Source organism: Tupaia chinensis, unplaced genomic scaffold, assembly GCF_000334495.1.
Source record: "Tupaia chinensis unplaced genomic scaffold, TupChi_1.0 Scaffold142652_1, whole genome shotgun sequence".
NCBI lineage: Eukaryota > Metazoa > Chordata > Mammalia > Scandentia > Tupaiidae > Tupaia > Tupaia belangeri.
In genome coordinates this window covers 274,309-281,033 of record NW_006202498.1, presented here as the reverse complement: position 1 = coordinate 281,033, position 6,725 = coordinate 274,309, and the positions used below count along the sequence as shown (strand labels likewise).

Here is a 6,725-nt window from a genome sequence, read left to right as displayed (position 1 = left end):
AAGAGTGAAGTATATTTGTTAGAGGACCCATTTTCACTTTCAACTCCTTAAATGCATATGTCTTCAAACTGAAATAAAGAAGACATTATATATCAGGTTATGATTTAAAGCACATACCACCTTCTTTAAGACAGCACAGATACACAAAGTATTATCCTAGCCCTAACTTTAAAGAGTTGCATTATGTAATGGGAACTTGGTAAATTCAGCAAGTTCCATGGACATTAGACCTGTTGCATTTTATTTGCTGTAAGTATATTTCTTGGTCATAACTGATATTAGGATCAATGTTATGATTTTGGTTAAGACTTCCCTCATATCCATGGATTGTTATGGTGGCAGAATACACAGAAAAAGTGGGACAGTTTTGGTCATTTGTAAATTATAACTACTTCTGTGAAGAAAAACTGATACATGCTGCAGAATAGAACATGATCAGTGCAGTCTGGAAACCTGAGGATGGCTAGAACCCAGGGAGTGGTGCCATATTGGGTAGGGGTTGGGGGAGCTTTGTGCTATTAACATATCAAACATTCAGCAGTTGAAGTAGCCAGATCAGGCTTGGTAAAGTTTATGCTGTGGCCTTACATAGAGCCTCCGTCCAGCCACTCTTGCTCCATTTCACATAAGCTTTATACCAAATATTGCTCCTGAGTATAGGTTGTCAACTCATAAAAAGTTCAAAAACTAGGGGGCAAAAGTTCAAAAACTGGACATGGTCTGGTTGGGTAAAATTCCAGTATTACCTACTGCTGTAATCGACAGAATACAGGTCTACCCATGATCCTCAACTAAAGAATTACAAGCCTGTGTATATGTTCCATAAGATCAGATGTCCTTCTTTCTTCACTTGTCCCAATGAGTCATGTCATCACACCACTTAATCCACTTAATGAAAAGGTGTCATATTTGGGATTGGGACACAAAGAATTAGTGTTTACTCAGTGGGCAAAAAAAGACTTAGAGAAGTACAAGCTTTGCAAATGATTACCACCTGAAATTGTTTGAATTTAGTTTTTATGAATGAGAAAGGATTGGACTACACTTTCTGGTAAAGAGACCACTGATGAATTTCCACTTGCTTCTGGTCACAATTGTTTGATGGGGACAAGCTATGATCTACTGTATTGAGCAAACAATTTCTTACAGCTTACCAGGCTTCCTTATAAACTGAAGCACTAACTAGTAATTTACCAGTGGAAATAAAAGGGTTTACCTTAGTTAGGTTCAGGTTGATGGCCTGTTGACTGAGCCACCTAAGCCATAGCACAAAATTATATGCCCTTTAGGGGGCATGCATATCTCTTCTTTTAAATCAGCTGAACTCAGACATGATTTGGCCTTGTGGCACCTTCTTATCTTGCCACAAATAGTGGCATAGTGTTTAAGAGCTTCTTTTGCTATACACCAAATTTTATATGCCTATTAAAAGTACTAAAAGTCAGAATCAGTTTAACATTCAGGGAGGCAATCTAGTCTGGAAAGTAAAGTTGTATATCAATATATATAGCTTGGTATAGTTTTTCCATGGAGCTGGAAGGTGTTGGATGTTTAGAGAAATTATGACAGCCAACATATGTGTCATGATTCTATCAGGATACAATATTTACTCAAGACAAATCAAGAACATTTTAGGATGTGATTACTTCTGGAAAAGTAAGATTAGTTAAGAGTAAAGTGAATAGCAAGAAGAAACTCTCTGTCAGCTCTGGTGTGGAAAGGATGATGAGAAGAAATATTTATTATCAGACCTCAAGAAAAACTGGAGCATGGAGGCTGGCTATCAAATGATGGGTTCATAGAGAGACATCATTGCTTCCAGTCAGGTGAGGCCAAAGCAAGGAAGGGGCAAGTATGATACACTTGTTTTTCATGTGTGACTTTTGCTAATCTGCAGGTCTCTCCTTTGACTGAATCTCATCAGACTCAGCTAGCCATATTACTTAGTGATACAATGATATTTGTCAGAGTCCTTGGAGCATATGCCACTTCCCTGAAAAGTCACTGTTGAAGTTATTCAGTTAGGAAAATTCCTCTCTCTTAGTAGGCAGAGCTCATGTACCATCAGTCATTATGACTTTTGCATAGCCGCTGCCCTCTCAGCCTCTATAGTTGCCCAGGAGCTGGAGTACATAACTTTCCCTTTTTCTTATCATTAAACATTTCATTAGTCCTTTCTAATCTGGCAGATCCTCTACTCAGGGCTCTTTTTTTTTTTTTTTTTTTGGAGAGGTTTTCGCTATAGGGCACGTGTGCTCGCCAGACAGAGAGAGACATAGAGACAGAAAGCGAGAAATCACCCTCCAGGTTGATGGTCACACCGCAATCCCTTCTCCTCCATTCTCCTCTCAGGATCTTGGGCACGCACACACATGCGCCCGGCATGAGTTTTAAGCCACCGGGTCTGGGACGCGAACCACAGTCGACTATGTGGGAGTCCAGCGACATAGCCATTACACTAACTGCTGGTTCCCAGGACTCTAACTGGTGATATGGTGCAAAAATTCATTCACTTTGAATTAATGTTATGATCTGTTCTGTTCTTTGTCACAGCTTTCCACAGACTTTTATTATCAGAGTATTAAATGGTGGCAATCTTAACACTGAAATACACAGTTCCAAATACCATGATCTTGTGTAATGAAATCCAGAAAGATTGAAATCTAAAAATCCCCAAAGTTTTAAATCTCTAACTTCACAATACCAAAAGCTTAAATGTTGAAATTCTGAAAGCCAATATCCAGACTAGGATGCCAGAGTCAAAATGCATCTCTGCCAGCCTCTTGACATTTTCAGAGTTAGGGAAATCTCTTTCTCTCCAGTGGCTGTTAATGTCCTTGATCTCCTTGACTGGCTATTACAAAGGGAATGTCAGTGTTGTTCAGGGCAGACTCTTTCTGGGCATTCATCCTCAACAAATAAAAAAACTTTCCTTTTAGATTGCTCAATATTGCACCTGCAATGAGGAAACACTAAGTTTGTGCAATAGATTGTTAGAACTTCGATACTGTAAAATTGATTGACTATCTATTTCCCCTTTCTCCAGCCCATAGACTATTTCAATATTACCCAAATTGACCTGCAAATTCAATGTAATCCCTACCAAAATATCAATGATTTTCTCCTGAAAAAACAATCTTAAAATGTGTGTGGAATAACAAAAGGACCCAAGTAGCCAAATCAACACTGTGCAAAAAGGAGAATGTTGGAAGCATGATACTTCCAGACTTCAGAATATGTAATAAAACCATAGTAACTGAAACAGCATGGTATTGGCACCAAAACAGACACATAGACAAGTGGAACAGAATACATTACATAGAATTAAATTCTCAAATATATATCCAGCTGATTTTTGACCAACTTCCAGAAACATTCAGTGGGAAAAGAATGTTTAAAAATAAATTATGTTAACACATTGGATATCCATAGGTAGAAGAATGAAACTAACCTATATCTCTCACCATATACAAAATTAATTCTAAATGGATTAAAGCCTTATATATGAGAACTAAATCCATAAAATTACTGGAAGAAAACATAGGAGAAATGCTTCAGAAAATTGATCTAGACAAAACATTGGCCTTATTTATTTATTTAGTGATTTTTTTTTAATTGCTAGAGAGTTTATGCACTCAACAGAGATAGAAAGATGGAGGGGGAGAAAGCACTTTGAATGGATAGTGGTGATGCCTCAATCTCTTTGGCCCCATTTGTTCTCCTCTTGGAATTTGAGGCACACACACATATGTACTCAGCGTGCTTTTTAGGCTACCTGACTGGGATTGACACTGCAGTCAGACATGTGGGATTTGGCTCCCTTGACCTTTGGGTCACAGTTCTGGTCCAAGGTCTTACATATTTTGATTAAGACCTGAAAGGCAGAGGCAACAATAATAGCAAAAACAGACAAACGGGAGTACATCACACTAAAATGCTTCTGAATAGCAAAGCAAACCATCAACCCAGTGAAGAGATAATCTACAGAGTGTGAGAAAATATTCACATGTTAAACATCCAACAAGAAATTAATAATTAGGTTACATAAAGAGCTCAAACACATATTTAGATATATGTATATATTGTAACGCAACTGCCACAATCATGATTATTAACATTTAATCACTTCACTTAGTTATAACTTTTTTCTTTTTTGGAGAGTACACTGAAGATCAACTCTCTTGGGATCAGCAGATGGCATAGTAGTCGTGTTGCTAGATTCCCACAGTTCTACCGCCATTAGAGTCCTGAACACAATGACTTGAAAATCACGCCGGTGTGTACAGCCCAACATCCTGTGAAGAGAATGGCGGAGAAAGGACTGTGCAGTGAGACTCCCCCCTTTAGGGGCTGATTTCTCACTATTCCTCTCATTGTTTCTGTCTCTCTCCAGGTGAACATACATGCCCTAAGGCAAAAACTTCTCAAAGAAACAAAAACAAACAACAGAAATAGTCATTTCTCTTGGCAGATTTCATGTACTCAATACAGTCTTATTAACTATATAGTCACCATGTTATACATTAGATCTTGAGAATTTATTTAACCAACATGAATAATCCTTTGTACATTTTGACCAACATATTCTCATTTTTCCTATCCTCATATCAAGATAACTACAATTACACTTCTCTTTTTTGTATTCAACAGTTTTAGATTCTATGTCAGTGAGATCATGCAGTATTTGTCTTTCAATGTCTAGCTTATTTCACTTAGCATAATGAAATCTAGGTTTCTGTTGTCTCATATGACAGCCACTTAACATAATGAAATCTAGGTTTCTGTTGTCTCAAATGACAGCTCTCTCTCTCTCTCTCTTTAGATTTCCTAGTTTCTTTATATCTTGGAAGAGAAAGAAAGAGAATGGTACCCTTAAGAGAGTCTTGCCATACTATAATTTTCCCTCTCAGCTTTCCAAGCAGCCAGAATCAAAGACATGCCTGGTGTTCAAGTAGATCTGAGATTTAAACACAGGGTCTTGCAATATGGCTGCAGGATTGCACGGTGGTCTCTATGTCCTGAATGACCACATATGAACCAGGATCTCCTTTTATAAGGCTGAATAATAGCGAGAAATCACCCCCCAGGGGGGATGGTCACGCCGCAATCCCTTCTCCTCCATTCTCCTCTCGGGATCTTGGGCACGCACGCACATGCGCCCGGCGTGAGTTTTAAGCCACCGGGTCCGGGACACGAACCGCGGTCGACTACGTGGGAATCCAGCGACATAGCCATTACGCTAACTGCTGGTTCCCATAGCTCACATTTTCTTTATTCATTCATCTATTGGCTGACACTTAGGGTGTCACTATATTTCTGTTATGATGAATAATGCTATATTGAGCATAGGGGGACAGATATCTCTTTGAGATTCTGATTTCAATTCCTGAATAAACACCTGGATGAGAGAATTCTGGGTAATTAGGTGGTCCAATTTTTAATTTTTGAGAAAGCTCCATACTGTTTTTCTTAGACTATACTATTTTATATTCCCATCAATGTCATTTCCCAGGCTAATATTAAGAGGTTTTCTTCCATAGGTTTTATAGTTTAAGGTCTTATGTTGTCTTTAGCCCATTTCTAGTTTAATTGTATATAGTGCAAAATAAGGTGCATAAGGTGTTTTTTGTTTTGTTTTGTTTTTGTTTTTGTTTTTGTTTTTGTTTTTTGCCATTCAGCATTCAGTGAAGAGTCTATCCTATCTTCCACTGTGTGTTTTTGGTGTTCCTATTGGCCAATTAGTTCACTATAAATGCATACATTTATTTCTAGGTGCTCTACTTTTCATTTATTCTTTCTTAATTTGCTAGAAGGTGAATCATTCATTGCAGGTAGACAGACAGAAAAAGACAGAGAGGAAAGCAAGAAAGTATCCCTCCTCATGGGGATAATAACATCACAAGTCCTTCTTCTTTTGTCTTTCAATATTTGAGGCTTGCATGCACACATGTCTGGCATGTTTTCTAATTGATGGGTCCAGGACTTGCATGTACAACATGTACAATCAGCCATGTGAGGTCCAACTATATTTTTTTTTCTTTTTCTTTTCTTTCTTTCTTTCTTTTTTTATAGGGCACGTGCACTTGCCAGAAAGACAGAGAGACAGAAAGTGAGAGATCACCCCCTGGGGGGATGGCCACACCACAATCCCTTCTCCTCCATTTTCCTTTCAGGATCTTGGGCACACATGCACATGCACCTGACATGAGTTTAAGCCACCGGGCCCAGGACTCAAACTGCGGTCGGTTACATGGGAGACCAGTGACATAGCCATTATGCTAACTGCTGGTCCTGAGATCCAACTGTATTAACTACCATATCACTGCTGGATTCTGGGTTCTCTATTATATTCTGTTGGTTTATATATTTTTTGCCAATAACATACTGTTTTGATTACTAAAACTTTGAAATATATTTTGAAATTAGGAGGTGTGATGCCTCCAACTTCATGGTTCTTGATCAAGATTGCTTTAACTATTAAGAATTTTTTGTAGTGTCACATATATTTTAACACTGTATTTTATAATTCTGTAAAAAGATCACTGGGATTTTGATAGTGAAATCATTAAATCTGTAGATCACTTGGGTAAAGCAATCTTGTGAATATTATTATTTTTTCTAAACGATAAGCATGAATGCCTTTCTATTTTGTTCCTGTTCTGTGTTTTATAGTTCTATGTATTCTGTGTCTTCTTTAATTTACTTCATTGATGTTTTACAACTTT

The 6,725-nt window shown here is 37.9% G+C and overlaps 1 pseudogene; it reads right to left on the bottom strand.

Annotated features, from left to right (window-relative positions):
- The window catches only part of LOC114005134 (vexin pseudogene), a 2,775-nt pseudogene extending 703 nt beyond the window's left edge, over positions 1-2,072 (bottom strand).
- Between the last annotated feature and the right edge of the window lie 4,653 nt (positions 2,073-6,725).